We start from the raw sequence: 20797 nt of genomic DNA, 5'->3' as shown, positions 1-20797 counted from the left end.
ATAAAATCTGCCAAACATTAAAAGCAGACAAAAAAGTACAAATTGTCACAATTGGCCCCTCATTGTCCTGTCCATGTACTCATGTTGTGTTTACTTCCCTGTCCTGTCCATGTGCTTCTTTGTTTTGGTTTTTAGTCCGGCCCCTTGTTTTGTGACTCTGCTCCTGATTGTTCCCACCTGTTTCCGCCTGTCCCTCGTTAACCCTTGTATTTAAGCCATGTGTTTTCCTGAGTTCTTGTTGGTCTTTGTTTGTATGTTTGATTGTGCTGGATGTGCTGTATATATTGTTTGTAGTGTTTGATTCTTGTTTGACCCAGCAACCCTGACGGAGAAGCGGCTTGGAAAATGGATGGATGGATTCTTGTTTGAGGTTCTGTGTTTCTGTTTGTCATGTCTGATCCGCATTCTCTCCATGTTGGCTGTTTGAACCTGGACCGTTTCCACTATGACCCTGGATTTGTCCAAAATAAATCTTGCTTATCTCAGTGTATGCGTCTGCCTCCTCGCTCCACGTTACACAAATTTTATGTTCAGGCTAATCTGAGATTAGAACTAAGACTCTAGCATCTAATTCAAAATATAAAATTCATATATTTTTTTCTTTTCACAGCTGTGTGAGTGGCACTTAATTATCGATGCAGAGAGGGGGGAGAGAAGGAGGAGGAGAAAACAGCAGGAGGGAGAGGCTATGAATAATTCTTCTTGGAAGAAGTGACAAATGATTGGTTGTGTAAGGATGGATATCATTACCACACATCTCCCTCGTAATTTCAGTTTAACAATCAGTGGGTTCAACTAACATTTTCAAACCGCTTCTTCCCTCTAAAAGACTTTCCATCTTTATGTGTACATTACTCATAGATTGCATCAGATTCTAAATAATTAGAGCTGTTTTGTTTCATTCCCATAAGAAAGCTGACAAGTTTAACCCCCATTAACTCTCTAGGGTTGTTCATAATCTTAAGACTTATTATTCAGTAACTATTACAAATTCAATAATTCATTCAATAATTACTATGATTTGTTACTAATACTAATATATAAGTTACGTAGTATAAGTATTATTTATGAGTGTAAGGAACTAAAGAGCATGCCCACATGTAAGCTTTTAGGGTTTAGAAATCACCATTATCACCAGCGATAACAATAATTTGGTGCAATTTAATATTAAATTAAATTAATTTCTTATTTAAAGCTACATGTGGTTGTTATATGTTGACATGAAAACAAAAGGGAAAAAAGTCAGAAGTGAGGGAATAATTTCAGTAAAACTGATCTGAGAATAGATATAAGATAATTCACTTATTATCAACAGTTTCTTAAACTGGGGTTCAAGAATTTTTTAGATACAGGAAAAATGGGACGGCTAATGCTTGTGCAAGATCTGGTGGAACACAAAGTTTCAGCTTCACAAAACCTGATAAACACAGACGCGGTTAATTCATTTTACGTCAGCAGTTAACAATGTGAATCCAGGTTTAGACACTCAGGCTGTGATTTGTTCTTGTGCACATGCATATTAAAGCTTGATGTTTATGATGAATAAAAACACGAGGAGAAGCAATGTTGTCACCACTGCCACCAGGATTCAATCCCAATATATTTTAAGTTAGCTTGGTCAGTAAGAAATACGTGAGACAGAGCCCTGGTTTGAGAATTCTCTGAGAATGAAGGTTATCTGTAATTTAAACTGCAACTTCTCAGGACCCCAAACAAGCATCCTCATAATCAACAACACATAAATCAGCTAGTTATAAATTTGTATAATTTAGACAGCTTGCGGGTGGCATTTTTTTTTTATTTATCATTATATTTTTATTAGTTAGCCTTTGCAGTACATCAGTTTACAAGATGGGAAGGCCCTAAAAAAAACTTTCTTGGGACCCCCAAAAGGCTGGAGCCATCCCTTTTCTTAGAACAATGGACTGGTCACTACCAAAGGCCTGACCTCAACAACACTTAGTGTGTTTGAAATTACTTGGAACGTGAGACGCAGAAAATACAACCATCTTCTAAGACTGAACTTTGGAGAAAAATCTCAATTTCTTTGAAAAACTAAAAGCAAGTCTCCTGAAAAGAATGAATGTTGTAATAAAGGCAATGGCTCACACAGTAAATACAGAAAATGTTATGTTATATGTAGTTATTGAGGCTTCTTTGTCAATATATGTTTTCTGCTTTTTTTCCTGTTTAGACTGGAAATGAAATAAATGAAGGGTGGTATCTGACTTTTGCACAGTAAGGTAATTCATCATATAATTGTCTAACTGCCTATAAATGTCATCTCAGAACAACAAAGCTCAGTTCAAGTTTAAGGCTTAAGAGGTTAAATCCTGTAGTGAAAGTGAGGAGGCATAATGGCCCCTAATGGCAGGTCAAGCAGGGGCAGAAAGTGTTGCAGAGGCAAAACACATTACACGACATGTAAGGCAGCCAGCAGAGTTGCTTTTAGTTCAGCAGTAACAGTGTCAGACTGTGAGGTGATGTAGGGAGACCTGTAATCTATGGCTGAACTAAATACACACACTAATGCAGTCAGCAGATGGAGTAAACCATCCCTGGCAGCCGGTGCTAGAACAAGTCTAGACATGTCCAGTTCCTTGAAGCCAGCCGTGTTCCTGCTGCCATGTAAGAAAAAGTAATGTTATAATGAGTCATCATTTCTTATACACAGGAGATCATGAGACTGACTGGTAAATGTGGTTCAAACGTATTTATGGGTTGCGAAGAAAACTGTATCATAGCTAATTTTAAACGCAGCTAACTGTAATTATGGAAGCTGTCAGTTTGCAGTCTGGGTATAGACTGCAAGCTGACTGCTTCCATAATTAAAGTTACTACCCCCTTATTACCACACACACACACACACACACACACACACACACACACACACACAGGCAACAGCTTGTCTGCCAAACAACCCACCCTGCTACATGTAATCAATTTCAAAACCACTCAGAGATTCAGCGCTCCAGACCAGTGTTCTGTGTAATATCTCTCGCTAAACTCCTCACTATCGATTGAATGCTTCAAGAGTACAAGCGGTTTATTACACTACATTGAGCAAAGAGTTCATTACTCATGTCTGGAAGCTCCTTCTCCCAACCAAGACTGATATTACAGTCTAAAGCCCACGTGAAAACATGGAGTGTAATAGAGAATGAACTGACACAGCACAGAACTGGGAAGCTGTAATCAGTTTCTTCCAGTAAATGTGCCATATTTAGCCAAATGGATATGTAGCCATTGGATAACAACTGCCGTTTGATGTTTTCATCAAAAAAGTACAAACATTTTGCTCACACAAAAACAATAAGAATAAAAAACAGCCTTAAAAGGCATAGAGCAAGTAAATATCCATATGGTATATAGGAGTGGAGAATACTTAAGTCTTAAGTAACTGTATCGTTATACTATACATAAGTGTTATAAGTTGTACCTTACTCAACTGCTACTTAAAGGAGAATTTCACTGATTTGTGAAAATTTCCACCTAAGTAAATTGTTAAGATATAAAACAAATGAACTGTTTTATAATAGAGAAACTTACTGAGTCAGAACTAAGTACAGCGGTGGTGAGAGGAACCAGACATCCAAAGTGTTTAAAGCCTCTAAAAGCTATATCACAAAACATTACTGCATGAAGTGGTCATGAATGAATGTATGATGCCTGACACATTGCTTTATGGTAGTTTTGAAAAGGTTTTGGCCTAAAATTCAAGATTCAAGAGTTTTATTGTCATATGCACAGTACAACAGGCAGTTACACTGTACAATGGAATTCTTACTTTGCTGTTCCTCCATTCACCAAATATAATCTTAGAAGAAAATAGAAAAAAAAAATAAGGATAGCCCTATAAACAATAGTAAAATAGTACAGTTTTATGTGCAAAGGTGAAAGAATTTTTTTCTTTTAAAAACTTACATGTGCATATGTGCAAGTATGTAGAGCAGCTGTTCATAAAATGCATATTGCAAGTAACAGATATAAACAGTAGTGTTCCTACAGAGGCAGTACAGTGTATGTAAGGTGCAGTTATTGAGTGCAAGGCTGGCCAAATTTAAACCGGTTCAGAATGGGAGGGGGGAAGAGGTAGTGAGTGCAGTGTTCACAAGCCTTATGGCTTGTGAATAGAAACAGTTTGTCAGTCTTGTAGTACTGGACTTGACATTCCTGTAGTGTCTGCCTAAAGGTAGGAGTGTGAAGAGTCTGTGCTGGGGGTGTGTACTGTCCCTGATGATGTTGTGGGCCCTCCTGATGACCCTGGAATGATAAACGTCCTGCAATTGTAAATGTTAGCCTAGCCCATGATCTATAGTCAAATACAACAAAGATGGCATTATAGTAACTCAACTATGTTGTGTTGTTGAGAAAACAATGATTCTATCTTTATCACTTACTATCTTTTCTATCATTACACACATTTTGGTAGCACTTTATTTAGATGATCAACTGTAGATGCTTTGCAAATGCTCAGCATGTCTTTAAGTAACATTCAGCTAATTATCTATTAAATGAAACTGAACTTCAAGTTCAGTATGAAAGATTTTTATTAAATTTATTCCTAACCCTAAACCTAACCCTAACCTTAACCTCAAGGCAAAACCTACACCTACCCTTAACCAAAAGCATACTGTTGTTGATAGTCAACTGAATATCACCAGAAAGTTTGTTAGTAATTTAGATATCTGTAGTGCATCTACAGGTGACCATCTAAATAAAGTATGACCCAAATTTGTTTATGCCTTCTTCCACAGAATTAAAATATCTAGATGGCAAAATAGCTAATTTGCTAACTTCTAGTCTTTTAGCTGGAAAATCTCACTTTAAAAAGCTAATGCAGCAGTGCTGTAAGATTCATGTTTACAACAGATGTAGTGATGGTTGAATTTTTATTTTTGACTGGAATACCCCTTTAAGCTCAGATATAAGTAAGTGCATTAGTAATCCATTCCAGTCACATAGCTCCTGAGTATTCATCATCAAGACAGGTCACTAAGAAATTAACTCAAAGAAGATATGGGACTGACAACAAATCCAGGTTTGCGGGAATCCAAAAGAGACTGGCTAATGGACTGACGCTGCTGCGTGCGCTTCACACGCAAACACAAGTGCTATGACGATAAAATGGAGCCTTCAGCATCGGAGAAAACTGCCATGCTTGTGCACAATCATGATTTCCATTCACTGCCAGCATATGACATGCCTGTCAATAGAGTTTAAGAAATCATCACTCTGTTTGATTGAATTACAGGGTTATGCAATATGCAAATGTACCTTGAAATTTGGAATGCACGACTGCACAGACCAAATGAACACATAAACATGCACACACACACACACACACACACACACGCACGCACGCACACACGCACACACAAAAAAGGAGTGTGTTTACTTTTTCAGGGTTTTAAATCTTCAGTTGCTGCTGCCAGGGTGGCTTTTGCTTTAACCAGCTACAGAACAGCATCCAATAAAATACAGAAACATGTCAATAACATTTACCATGCTCTCTGTAACTAAAGGCCGAGATAACCCAGGGCTACTTCAAGAGCTCCACAATTACAGCTAGATAGATAAAATCTGTAAAGTGAATCGGTAACAAAAAAAAAAAAACTCTCGGCAATGAATGTAACCGTGCAAGCATGTATCATCTCGTTAAGGAAAAGATTTTTTTGCGTGTATAAAAAAAATCATGCCTCCTTCTCCTAAACAGGACAAACCATTTCAGGTTTGTAGCACAACACAATTACCCACAAACCAAGGCTGCAATTAGATCGGCTATGGCTCTGTTTTAACAATTGCCAATTGAGACTTTGAATCAATGCCAGAAAAGATCATGCTTGTCAGTACACTGCAGTTTAAACAATTTTGCTTAATTTAAATGATTTACAGGCTTATGTAATACGCAACAGCATCAAATATAGAAGCTCTTGAAATCTGATAATGCATAATTGAACTGAGACTAAATTAACACCCACATGGCCATCCACCCACCCACACACACACACACACACACACATGCACACAAAGACACTAACAATCACACACAAAAAACTTCTCCTGCAAAGCTTTAGAAAGATATTATGCTCAGAAGCACCTTAAAAATAAATGGTGTAGCCCAAATTGATCTTGTTTCATAACACCATAGTGATTTGTCAGAGGGAATCTAAAGCATGTGTCATGCTGCGAAGAAAATTCAGTGGTTCCAGTGGACCTAAGCAAACCTGTTTAGTAAGCAGGAAGAGAAATCAAAACTTCTGGCTGCCTTTCACAAAGTCTCCTGGATGGCTGGCGTCAAAAGTATCCCTGAAACATCAACAAGTCATAACCCAAATGGGCTATTATACGGCTGCACTCCACAGCAGTTTACTTCATCTGGACAAGGCCTAAAACTTCTCACTGAGCAGGGTGGCCAACTCAAAATTTTAGTGTGAGACTTGTGACTTTGGATCTTTACTCAAGCTCTCTTGCTGTGCAAAGAAATCTCAAGAAAACCAAGCTACACCTTTTTCCGTCACTAGCAAAACTAGTGACCAGACTATATGAGTGTTGCCAAGAGGAGTGGCTTTGGAAAGCTTGAGTGTAACAAGTGATCATTTCTTTAGCTCAGCCACTGGAAACATAGACACTATCCAGTAGAAATTGTCCAAAACAGCCACCTCAGAATACATGGTTGCTCTATCCCAGCTGACAAGACATCTGTATTAGCCATTTAGTGTGGTTCTGGTGAGTTAGGAGCTGAGTAAAAGCAAAAATGTGGATCATTTAGGGGTCCCTGAGGAATGCATTTTAAGCATGCAAAACAGAAAATCTCACTCCAGCCACATCAAAATCTCACATTTCACCAAAGTTGGCAAATCTGCTTCTAACATTAAGTGACATTAAATACCAGGGGGTATTAAATACCATCTGTGGGTTTGTTTGGGTGTACTCAGTGCAGGTTATAAGCGGCTAAATTGTTCTTCTCTTAGATGTAGTATTCTTTAAATAAAAACTTTAATTACTATAGAACTTTTTATTTTGTGTAGAGCTTCTTTAAACTATAATGAGGTTCTTTACACTTGCACATCTCATTTTTAAAACATGGTTTTTTAACTCTTTTGCTTGTGTAGATTTTTTTAGTGCATTTTCTGTCAATCACATCTAGTAAAAAGTTACGAATGCAATAATCTGTTAGTGCAGCAGTTCTCAACCGGGGGGTCTTCTTTTTGTAAATTACTAAATCCACTTGTTTAAAACTGGTAGATGTTAGTGAATGAAATACGTGCTAAGTAATCAAAATTCACAGTCAACAATGTAGAACAGCGTCACATGTGTGCGCAGGTCAGTGATGTCTATGGAGAAAGCTAGCAAAATGAATTAGACATGTTCCTCATTCTTTAAGGGAAAGTAATGACTGGTCTTGGAGGGGTGCTGGACAGCGAGAGTAGGGAAAGGAGGAGTACCCCTCCTCACCTCCCAGTGCCCCACCCCCAATCCCCTTCTTGCTCCCTGGCATCCCCTTGCAGACCAGCAGAGACACTTTCTATATATATGTGACCATAGACTAAGTTTGGGATCTGCTGTGTTAGTGTATGTGAGCAGGTCTGGCTCAAGTTTGATTTTCTAATTTATCAGTACCAGACCCATCTGGTTGGGTCTCAAAGTCAGTAAAGGTATGAGTCGTGTTTGTGCTTCTATTTCATACTTGTGCAGACCTCCAACACATTTTAGTGCATCCTTGCTTCATGTAACATAACTGCTTCAGCTCAGTAGGGGGTTGTTAATGAGCTGATTATTTGGGTCAGGTGTGTAGGACATAGGAAAACATTAAAATTGCAGAGCAGGGAGCCTCCAGGACCAGGGCTGAGAAAACTAATGGTATTACTCCAAAAGGTATAGCTCTGTAGTCAAACATTGGCCCTGAAATAAAATAATTTACCCTAATGGGACAGATTTAAATTGTTATGTTTAATTCTGGGTTGCAGAGCCTTTCCAATCAGTGATTGTGTGAAGTCTGTGACTTATAGCTGTCTATAGCATAAATAAAGACAAACGAACCAGTTCCATTGGTTCATGGCTTCATAGATAGTAGGGTGGTGTTTTTTGGATTGTGAGCAGTTCCTGTTTTTTCTTTCTCCTCACTTTCCTCATTCCAGCACTCTGTTACAGGTTAATCTTCAGCTCATTTGTGCAATGAGACTCTGACCCAGACCTCTAATGGCTTTTACGTGCTCTTTAGAAAACTGTAAACTGTCTTTCTGTTTTGGAGAGCTCTCAATAGTTGGTATCTTATCACAGACTGATGTCGTACTAGTGAATTCTTTCTTAGTAGTCTTTGTTAAATCTATGCCTACAACTTGGATAGTGTTCTTGGTCTGTTTAACTTTTTTTTTTTCATACTTGAAATTTAAGGAATATGTGAAAAGGGGACTAGGATTCCTAAATGGCTTGTCTATTGTTGATATCATTATACATAAATGTAAGCTGTCAGTTGCTAAATATGACAAGTGTTTAATTTATTTGTGTTTATTCTAATGGTACTTACAGGTTTTACAAACAAAAATACACATCCTGCCAGGATAAATAGCTTTAAACAATTTTAAACTTGACCATTTTGCACAGTACTGTATGTGCCATGACTAATTATACTTTATGAGAAATAAGAAGCTAATTATAAATTACAGCTAAAAGTTGGATACTATATTATATTACAGCTAAATCTTGGATGTTAGAACTAGGACTTCATAAAACATCTGTGGGACAGAAAAAAAAACAAACACAAATCTAAATCATGTTAACCAGTGCAATCCTTATATGCTGTAAAATGACTCATCTAATATTACAGTAATAAGGCCCTTGAATTTATTTCAGCTCTCATGATACTGTACGAGAACACAGAGTGAGAAAGAGGAACAGAGGCTTTGTGTGTTGGTTTAAAAGGGGATTGCTTGTTTTCTGACCGCTCCTTCAAATCCACAACTGTGTAAAGACACAAGAAGAGATAAAGCCTGGAAACCAGCAGCCAAAATAGTCCTACTTTCCACAGCCAGGCTGCCCTAGATCCCAACACCACTCCCTACTGCCTCTGCACTTTCATCCATAAGCTACACTGCTAATATTAGTGTTTGTCTAGCTGACAGCAAGATTATTGGAAACTGTAGCATGATGGTCAATATAATAATAGTCTGAGATACTCAAGCCTACAAAAAGGGTTATTCAGAGAGATGATGTGAAGGAAACAATTTTTGCTTCATTGAAAAAAAAACTCAATCATTCTTGTGAAGAAACCTTCAAACCACAAACAAACCATTCCAACCACTTAAAACAAAACCACACTAAGCTTTATCATTCATTGAAAACACTGAAGACTTATGCTTTGGTTGTTGAAGTTTGAGATGCAGTATCTCACATTTCTGCAAATATTATATTATATCTTTTCATGGGACAACACTATAGAAATGAAACTTGGATATGACTTAAAGTAGTCAGTGTTCAGTTTGTATAGCAGTATAGATTCATTGTCCTCTGAAAAGAACTCAACACACAGCCTTTAATGTCTAAATAGCTGGCAATACAAGTGAGTACACCTCACAGTGAACATGTCCAAATTGTGCCCAATTGTGTCGTTGTCCCTCCCTGGTGTCGTGTGACTCGTTAAGAGTTGCAAGGTTCCAGGTGTGAATGGAGAGCAGGGCTGTTAAATGTGGTGCTTTGGGTACAGTTCACTCATACTGCCCACTGGATATTCAACATGGCACTTCATGGCAAAGAACTCTCTGAGGATGTGAGAAATCGAATTATTGCTCTCCACAAAGATGGCCTAGGCTATAAGAAGACTGCTAACACCCTGAAACTGAGCTATAGCACGGTGGCCAAGGTCATACAGTAGTTTTCCAGGACAGGTTCCACTCGGAACAGGTATTGTCAGGATTGACCAAAGAAGTCCACATGTTCAGCATCATATCCAGCTTCAAAAAATAGACACATGAGTGCTGCCAGCATTGCTACAGAGGTCGAAGAAGTGGGAGATCAGCCTATCAGTGCTCAGACGATACGCCACACAATGCATCAACTTGGTCTGCTTGGCTGTCGTGCCAGAAGGAAGCCTCTTCTGAAGCTGATGCACAAGAAAGCCCCGAAACAGTTTGCTGAAGACAAGCAGTCCAAGAACATGGATTACTGGAACCATGTCCTGTGGCCTGACGAGACCAAGATAAACTTGTTTGGCTCAGATGGTGTCCAGCATGTGTGTTGGCGCCCTGGTGAGGAGTACCAAGACAACTGTCTCTTGCCTACAGTCAAGCATGCTGGTGGTAGCATCATGATGCATGAGTGCTGCTGGCACTGGGGAGCTGCGGCTCATTGAGGAAAATGTGAATTCCAACATGTACTGTAACATTCTGAAGCAGAGCTCTGAACCCTCCCTTTGCAGGGCACCAGGGATATATAATTATATTTATATTATAATTATATCAAACATATTATATTAATTTTAAAATATGCAGCAAAAAACAAATATGTCCAGAATGTCACAGTATGAATATATCATTATTGTGGCTTTATTATCTATGAAACTGGGTTGAAGAGAGTGAGACAGTAACCAGAACTGTGTGTATGTGTGTCCTTAACTGTAGCCACACGTGGCCCCAAGACATATTCCACTGCAGTTGCATAATATAGCAGCCAATACACGCCAGACACATATTATGATAGTATGGTGCTCTATTGCAGAAATTTACACACACACACACACACACACACACACACACACACACACACACACATTAGAGAAATGACCTAAATGCACATTATGAATACATCAGTGCTCGGAGTTTCAGCTGCTGCAAGGTCATTTATCTGCTTTGCATTTGGATATGCTTTGCTAGCCCTAGAATAGGACCTGGTATGAAAAGAAGCGACCACATTTGACCTCCTCCACTTTTTTGTTGTTCACGCTCATTAGAGAAGGGAGTTGCATAAACATTTGGAGATGATAATAGAGTACAATTTGTGGCCAAGGAAACACTGAAGTTTTCTCTTTCATTCTTCAGACACTGGCCAAGAATATGGCCTCTCTTTCTCTTGGTTGATAAATCAGGTGTGAATGCATGTTCTGTTTTCTCAGAACACAGAAAGCAGTAGCTCCAAGCAGCCTCTTGGCCTGTAGTTCAATTTTTAGTTTATCTCAAATGCATGATACATTTATAGTTAATAGGTGTTAATGATTTAATAACACTTAATGATATTTGTGCATACTTATTTAAAAAGCTCTTTAAAACAGTTAAAATGGTTATTTAAACAGTTACCCTTTGTGCAGAGAACAAAAATCACTCTTTGCACCTTTTGAACTATTCTTCTCTTCAAATGGCACGAATTCAGAACACTGTCATTTCCACCTATTATGACATGAAAAGCGTCTAGCCAAAAAACTGTGGAATTTGTCAAGAACTACAACTGAGAGAAAAGGAAAAAAACACATGACCTACACATGATATACCATTTCAGTTGTAGTTTTATACTGTTCATATTCTGATGTAACACAAGTTTCAAACATCAAAAAGATTAAAAGATGGTATTCATGATCTGAATATAATCTCAGGTGTTAAACGTGAGTGCATTTTGTAACTGCGGCAGATGCATCCAATAGTCAGAACAGCAGTATCTCATCTCTTTTATATAGTGGCAGACAACAGCGACCCCTAAGCTCACATTTACATGTCTATATAATTTATTATACATAAAAATATATATATATATTAATAATATATATATAGGTTTAAACAATCTTGTTGTCTTTACTGACACTAGGGGCATGCAGTGTCAAAGTGGATTATTGGTAGAGTTAAGAGAATTCCCAGTGGGACAGTAGCATTTTGGGCCAGTTACTGTGAGCTTACTTAAAAGAGTTTCAGCACAACAATGCTCAGCTCTGAATGTTACATTCAACTGTGTATCTGTAGTAGTTCAGGGGTTAAACCAGCAGCCCCCACTGCTGGTTTAAAAATCAAATGGTGCAGCACTGGAGTACGATGGATAGAGATTTGCTGAAGCTTCTTTATCCCAGTCCACCTTAAACCATGTAGCAGTTAGACACTTTTATGGGTGCTAACATGTAACTGCTGCACTATTTAAAGTGGAATGGAAATTTGAAAAAGAAGCTAGCATCAGCCTCAAGAGTTCATTATTTCGTTTTTTTTGTTTGTTTTCGTTTGTGAATCATGTGAAGATGGACAGCAGTGGCTAGTAATGCAAAAAATCAAGGTGACATCGCAAAGACAAGAATGAAAAAGCTACTCAAAGAGGATGAGGACATATCCGAGCAGGTGTACGGCAAGAAATGTATACAGGACCTTAATTTTCTTAGCCAGCATAGGTTTGTAGCATATTGACTATTATGATTATGACACATCTAGATTAAAGCTTTGGCAGTTTTCATTTTACCACTAGCTAGCCACCTTGGTAATCTCAGTGTAACATATACATAAATAAGAGCAAAAAAAATAAGATATGATGGAGATTTTAGAAAAAGATATTTGGCAAGGCTGTGCAGGACAAATTTTATATTTTTAAGGTGGAGTTTAATGTGGGAGAGTCTGCATTATGTAACTCCCTGTCTGTGGTGTTAGAGTTAATAAATATAAGGCCTAAACATTCAGTTCCAATGGCAGAACTAATTGCATCCTTACATTTAAATACTAAAACTGCAGTAGCGACTCTTTTCCTCTTGTAGTTAAACCAACATATTACTGTCGTTGCAGGACTTGGTGATTCTAAAGGTTTTAAAGTCACTCACAAATGTACACGTCCTCTAAAATGTCTCTAGCACAGATTCATTCCCCTACAACATTATGACTTCAGGAGATGTCCCTCCATGGCCTGGACAGTCTATTTTTACACAGCGTGTACATCACTGCCTTTTTCCCTACAGGTGTGGGTTGGAATAATTCATGAGGGTTATAAATATTTCACAGGTGGTGATTTTTACCCCAACTGGCAATGTGCCAGAATGGGCTTACAAATTTAACCGTAGTCCCCTGCACGCTGAGCAGGGCATCCATCCTCATTAGTACAATACAGCGTGAGAAATGCCTGGGTGTAGCCCACCCCCCCATCTGGCCAAGGCTTGGCAGCAGTGTAAATGCCCATCTACTCTCATTAGGAGTGATTAGTCTAGAAAGGGCACCAGGCTGACTTTGTATGCTACAAAATATTTTGCAGTCCACTTTTGCATTGAACACTCTTCACTGTAGGGCATTTTCTGAGGAATAATGCAAATATAAGAGGGGTTAGAGGGTATTTTTACATTAAAGCTGTTTAATATTCACCCTCCTGCTGCAATGAAAAGCCTCCCTTGGATGTTTCACAAACTTTAATGAATAGTGTATTGTCCCCTGTGAACTCACTACTTGTCTTACATACTGAATTCAATATCTACCGTGTTGTGTTGTCTAACATCTTGAATACATTATTGTTCAAAATTTTGTGTTCACATTACAAGCCTTACTGCTTAGTTCTGATTTTTTGCTGAGATCCGATCTTTCTAACTTGATGGCTCACATTCATGTAGGTAAGTGACTCACATTGGCATTAATATGAGCAAACCTGTGTCCTGAAACAATTCGCATGTGCACATCCTAATCCAGTGTTCTCCAACCCTTGTCCTGGTTCAGTTACAACCTGTATCCAGTAAGCTGTCCCACCCCTCTAATACATCTGATCCAGCCAGTCAGGCACTTGGTTAGCTGGAGTAGATGTGGCAAATTGTGTAGGCGAGGCTCTGCTACAAATTGATCAATGACATCAGAACAAGCCTTTGTTGTTCTTCATTAGAGCAACACAAAGGCAAAAAAGGGTCAGATGAAATGCTTTTGCAGGGTTTATTGGCACCAACTTCAGGTTAGGTACTGCAGGCATATTGTCACTGAATGATGGTGCGTGAGGGGGGGCGTGAATTCCAATTTGGCCGTTCTTGTAAAGGGTGCACAGACACAAATCAGGAATGTATCTGGTTTAGGACCACAAATGAAAGTGACCCAGATCTGATTTGAAAACATCAGACATATTTATATTAAGGCAAAAATATGATTTGTGCCACATCAGCCTAGTAATGTGAAAGTGACCATACTAACTTTATGGAACTGAACATCTTGTCAGCAATTCTTTGTGAGAATTTGGTCCCTTTAACTCAAATCTCCACCAGAGTAATCAGTATTTGTAGTATTTAATTATAAGTTATAGATTTATAGATATAGATTTAAATATGCCCAACAACACACCAAAATGTATTTTTTACACCTTTTACTCAATGTTTCAAGCAATTTGGGAACAAAAATGAACAGCACCTTTGAAACACAAGGCATTCTGGATATTTATTTTATCATAACTTCATACTTGATGTCATAACAGCTGATATCATTTTAGAATAATCTACAGCTTTGTTCATCAATTTTGGACAAAAAGTATTTTTTCGAGATTTTCAGAATACAGTGATTTCAACATTTCAGTGGTAATGTACCTAGAATCAATAGTTTGGCACACACTTGATAGACCCAGCACAATGTTATATACAAACATCATTTAATTGAAAAAGTAATAAAATTAATTTCTTTGATCCAAATGTTATTTGCAGTAATTTATTACCACCATAAGTAATAGTATAAAGACAAAATTTTGTTGATGTATTATATTTTATTCATGTGGAAAGATGAGCACCTCACTTTTAAATTGAAGTAAATAGAATACATAGTTTTGTTCAGTGAGTGACTTTACATTAAAGTAGGTAGCTGAAGGATACCCAGTGAGAGCTAAAACAGTCTGCACCACACACACAGACACACACACACGTGCATGAACATACTCATCTGATTTGCTGTTTTCCTACAGAAAACCAGAATGTGTGAACTGGCAGGGAAGCACAGGCAGAGTTCTGCACCCTAAAAACACCAAAAAGAAACTCTCTTTTTGAGCTGCTGTGATATAAGTCTGAGCGAAGTGGTGCAACACTGGTGCAATCTTCCTCTGCTATATCACTGAAGTGGCAGAGTGCATGAAGACTGGGGGACAGTGAAGAAAAATGTGTATTTGTTAATCTCTGAACAAAAAACAAACAAACATGCAGGAGAAATTCAAATTACAGTGTCAGAGACAATAGTGTATCAGCAGCTATGTAAATGCTTGAACATTAAGACTGTTCAGCATGCACAGTCCAAAGATCAGTTTCCAAATCTCTGCTTCACAGATTTCAATCCCAAAGCAGTAACACTCAAAGTATAATGCAGAATGTTTTCAAAGCACTCAAACAGTTCATGTTAAGCACCTTATCTTTAAAACCTGAATAATACCTATAAATACTATTAATGTGCAATGTGAGCAATTTTGATATTCAAGTATCTGAAAGAGGAAAACAAAAGTATTGCTTTATACTAAGGTGTTAGTATGCATACTGGTAGCTGGTGCTAGTATATATATGGGTAGCTGGTATTAGTATATACAGCTGGTGTTAGTATGCATACTGGTAACTGGTGGTATATATATATATATATATATATACGTAGCTGGTATTAGTGCATACACTGGTAGCTGGTGTTTCATATAGTGTTAGTGAATATACTGGTATCTCATGTTGGTATATAATAATGTTGTTTGATAGCAGACCTTTTGTCTTCCTTTTTTCATGCTTGGCTCCTCCCACTCTCCCATGTGCTTTTTGTTTACCTTTTGATAGTCCACCTGTTGTCTTTGTTTTGTTTTTTTTGGTCCAGCCCCCTTGTTTAGTGACTCCGCCCCGATTCATTTCACCTGTTTCCCACCTGTCCCTCGTCATCCCTGTGATTACTGAAGCCCTGTGTTTAACCCTAGTTTTCGTTGGTCTTTGTTTGATGTTTGTTTGTTGGCTGTACGTATTTTTGGGTTATTTGATTCTTGTTTGTTTGTCATGTCTGCCCCCGAATCAATCCGTGTTGGCTCAATGACCCTGGACTGTTTGGCCTACGACCCTGGATTTGACCTCAATAAAAGTCTCTTATCTCAACGTGTGTCCGCCTCCTCGCTCCACCACGTTACACCTTTTATGCAATGTCACTTCAGTTCTCAATTCCTGATTTCTGAATTGCTTGGCTACATTGTAAATTAGGTTAAATGTATTGGCTTAGAAACGTTGTTTACCACAGTGTGCGCTAATGATGACTTTGTAAAAGTCATTCACAAAAACTGCTTAGACTTAGGGCTCCTAACAAGGCTCAGCTACTGAATAACACAAGATCTTTTAGTATGATTTCATACATGTGTCCGCAAACCACTGAAGTGGCAGAGTGCATGAAGACTGGTGGACAGTGAAGAAAAATGTGTATTTGTTAATCTCTAAACAAAAAACAAACAAACATGCAGGAGAAATTCAAATTACAGTGTCAGAGACAATAGTGTATCAGCAGCTATGTAAATGCTTGAACATTAAGACTGTTCAGCATGCACAGTCCAAAGATCAGTTTCCAAATCTCTGCTTCACAGATTTCAATCCCAAAGCAGTAACACTCAAAGTATAATGCAGAATGTTTTCAAAGCACTCAAACAGTTCATGTTAAGCATCTTATCTTTAAAACCTGAATAATACTTATAAATACTATTAATGTGCAATGTGAGCAATTTTGATATTCAAGTATCTGAAAGAGGAAAACAAAAAAGTATTATGGCTGAAATTAACAACAGGCTAGAGGCTTAATTTGACTTTAGCTGGTGTTAGTATATATACGGGTAGCTGGTATTAATACATATAGCTGTTAGTATGCATACTGGTAGCTGGTGTTAATATATATATGGGTAGCTGGTATTAGTTTATATAGTTGGTGTTAGTATGCATACTGGTAACTGGTGTTAGTATATATACAGGTAGCTGGTATTAGTCTATATAGCTGGTGTTAGTATACATACTAGTAACTGGTGTTAGTATATATACGGGTAGCTGGTATTAGTTTATATAGCTGGTTTAGTATTCATACTGGTAGCTGGTGTTAGTATATATATGGGTAGCTGGTATTAGTTTATATAGCTGGTGTTAGTGTGCATACTGGTAACTGGTGTTAGTATATATACAGGTAGCTGGTATTAGTCTATATAGCTGGTGTTAGTATACATACTAGCAACTGGTGTTAGTATATATATGGGTAGCTGGTATTAGTATATATAGCTGGTGTTAGTATGCATACTTGTAACTGGTGTTAGTATATATATGGGTAGCTGATGTTAGTATATATAGCTGGTATTAGTGCATACACTGGTAGCTGGTGCTAGTATATATATGGGTAGCTGGTATTAGTATGCATACTTGTAACTGGTGTTAGTATATATATGGGTAGCTTATGTTAGTATATATAGCTGGTATTAGTGCATACACTGGTAGCTGGTGCTAGTATATATATGGGTAGCTGGTATTAGTGCATACACTGGTAGCTGGAGTTTCATTCATATATATATATATGTATATATATATATATATATATATAGTGTTAGTGAATATACTGGTATCTCATGTTGGTATATAATAATGTTGTTTGATAGCAGACCTTTTGTCTTCCTTTTTTCATGCTTGGCTCCTCCCACTCTCCCATGTGCTTTTTGTTTACCTTTTGATAGTCCACCTGTTGTCTTGCCCCCTTGTTTAGTGACTCCGCCCCCAATCTGGTTTGATACAATTCACTGTAAAAATTATAAACTGGTAAGTGAACACATATTTACATAATTTCTCATCTTTATGATTATGGCATTGTAAGACTATTGTAAACTTGTTCAACCTATTTCTAGACATTTCTATTAATATGAAGCAATCATGCAAAAGACTGTCCTGGCAACTATTTTCTTCATTCAAGCATTATTTTGTATTACTTCATTAAACAAATACTCACCAGTGCAGTGTGGTCTTCTCACTGGATAGGATTATGTAAAAGTAAAACTGTCTACTACTGTTGTTAGCAAAGTTTCAACACCCCTGGTCAAATGATATGCTTAGTTGATATCCTAAATCAAATTAAGGGAACAAAATTCTAGTGCACACCTTCTATTGATTCATTAATATGTTGTATTTTACAGTATTAAAAACTGTGCAAGTGGTCATTCCACACATTTGAACTCTACTGTATGAAAGCTTTAAATATGCTTCAAAATAAGACCTGGAGCACAGAGGATGATGCGAGAGACAGTGACGTCTATGAGGGGTCAGTAGAAGGACGCTCCTGTGTTGCTCACACCTGTGCTTCTCTTCACTGTGCGCAGGCCAAACAGCCCTGATTGTATACACCAACCTTTCTGCCTTGTTTCAGGAAAGGTTTAAGTGCTCCCTGAGGCTCCCAGAAGGATCAACAACACAACAGCACCTAATTCAATCTCGCCAGGTCAGCCTCATACATTCACCGCCTGAAATCAGTTTCTTATCCAGGCGCTTTACTAGTGACGAATGCTTTGGCGGATGACTAGCACACGACCTCAGCTCGAACGTCACAAGATTAACATAAAAACGACCTGAAATGCGATTTTGGATAAACTGAGCTGAATTCGACAGGCGCATGTGATAACACACACGCGCACACGTGCACATCCATTCACGCACACATTTTCGTGCCACTGATTACAGCTTTCACGACTGAATGGACACATCACGCTTCAGCATGTGATCACGCCTCTTCGTGTACCGTTCACTGTAAGCTCACAGTGACATTAATAACTCTCATTAATAATTATAGGGCCTGCTTCTTCAGAGCCACAATCCAGACAGTCGCCCTAGCAGTTCATAGCCTGTACAAAGCCAAACAGATTCACTGACCTTCACTGTTCCTAATTACAGCCTTGGGTGGGCATTTTCCCTTATCAATAGCCACGTTAACTAGGGGTTGAAAAGGGGACGTGGGCGTCCGTAGTAGGATAAATGACTATTTTCCCCATTGCCTTCCTTTGATCCCAGCATGTGATAATTCCCTGTTATCAAATGATAAATGTCAACAGGGAGGTGGCATTTGTGTGTCTCACAGCACACGCAGCAAGCCCCATTCATTCACCACCTTCACAAAGCCTGAGCTTGCTTTTTCAAATCCTGTTTCCTCTACGTCTCATTCCAAATAAGGTCATTCCTTCCTCTTAGACAGAAAGAAAAATGTTGCATGAACTTGATTTAATTACGCCACACAGTTCCTTTACTTGTATATTGTATTGTGCAAAACCACCTTTAAGGCGACTTTCATTCATTTCATTTCCACTTAAAATGGCCATTAGCCCCTTACAAAGCAAAAGTTTTATTACACTCTTATAAGCTCCCTTAGTCTGCATTGAAGTCCCTGTAGTTATTTAATGATAAGCCTTAGTAATAATAATAAACCTGGGATTTTAAGGAGTTAAGTATGTTATCCATTTTTCAGGAGATATTCCTGAGACCATCAGATTCACAGAACTTAAAGCTATTACCTTTCATCGGAGGAGAAAACAGAGCTCCACTCTTGCTACATATCTGAACAAATCCACAAATGTGTAAGAAGCCAACTCAACCCTATGGGTCTGAAAGGATTTGGTGCTGTCAAGAAGACGTTACTGAGAAAAAGAAAATTACAAATGACTGAAAATGTAAATGCAACCAACTTTGATGACTAAACTTTGGAGACATTAAAAAATATCCCTGAAGATTTTTATGAAAACCTGAAAGCAAGTAAGCTGAAAAGAATAGAAGGTGCAATAAAGGCAAAGGTTGGACACACTTAAACAGTGTAAACTGGACATTTAGTTATTGATGCTACTGTGGAATTTTCTATTAAATACATGTGTTTAGCTTTTTTTGGAATCACTAGCACGAAATCAAATTGATGTGATGCCAACATAATTTCAGTTTCAAGTCAAACAACCACTGTGGTTTGTTTTGTGCACACCATGTACACAAATCCATTGTGCTGACAAACAACGATTGTTCCTTAAGCAACGAGCATTCTGTCCTACACATTATTTGACAGCAAATCAAATAATAAAACCTTGCAAATAATGTATGAGTTTTCTCAACCGGGTTGTCATCTCCAATGGCAATAAAAGATTGTTGGCACTCTTTTCTGGTTGTAAAACAATGAGAGAATTGATGTGTCCTCAAAATAATGTCTTCAAGAAGCATTCCAGAAAAGTGGCATTTGATTCCACACTGGAACAGATCATCAGACCTTTTCTACGGCTAAATATGGCAACAGCCGAGTTTAATAAGGATTCTGACATTTGCATGTGTCAGCCAGTTAATGCATGACTGTCACTGCACATTGTTGTATCAAACCAGGTTTGTAAATTCACAGTTTCTACACATTTAAAGAGAAATACAAGATACGGACACTCATACACACGTGCCAAGATGCAATACTGGGCCAGCTGAAAACAGTGTTAACCTGATATATTCAGGTCTTTTTAAGCCATTTCATTTCACTTCTGCAGCAGAAGACTTCAAAGTTACCCTCTGGTGTCTGGCATTGGTACTGCTGGGGCTCAAGGTGAAGCTCACTGATGAAGCCATATCAGTGAGGGTCAGGTTCTTGAGGATTATGAAAGCATGCAAAACAATCTACTTTAACCTAAACTTTATGCTTTGGTTGAACATAAGTAAGCAGTAAAAATTAAATAAGAGTGATATAATGTCATAGCCTAATTTATCTAGTAAGTATCTTGTCAAATACACTTGTGAGAACATGTTTGTAAATCTCTTTTGATTATCTGAAATTCTTAAAAAATGTGATCTTCTAGTCAGTTTTCTTACACAGTCAGACTCATGGGATGTGATCCAACATTTACAAGTGATAAAGAAAAG

The sequence above is a fragment of the Pygocentrus nattereri genome, chromosome 15, assembly GCF_015220715.1.
Source record: "Pygocentrus nattereri isolate fPygNat1 chromosome 15, fPygNat1.pri, whole genome shotgun sequence".
Lineage (NCBI taxonomy): Eukaryota > Metazoa > Chordata > Actinopteri > Characiformes > Serrasalmidae > Pygocentrus > Pygocentrus nattereri.
Note: the sequence above shows the minus strand (reverse complement) of the source record.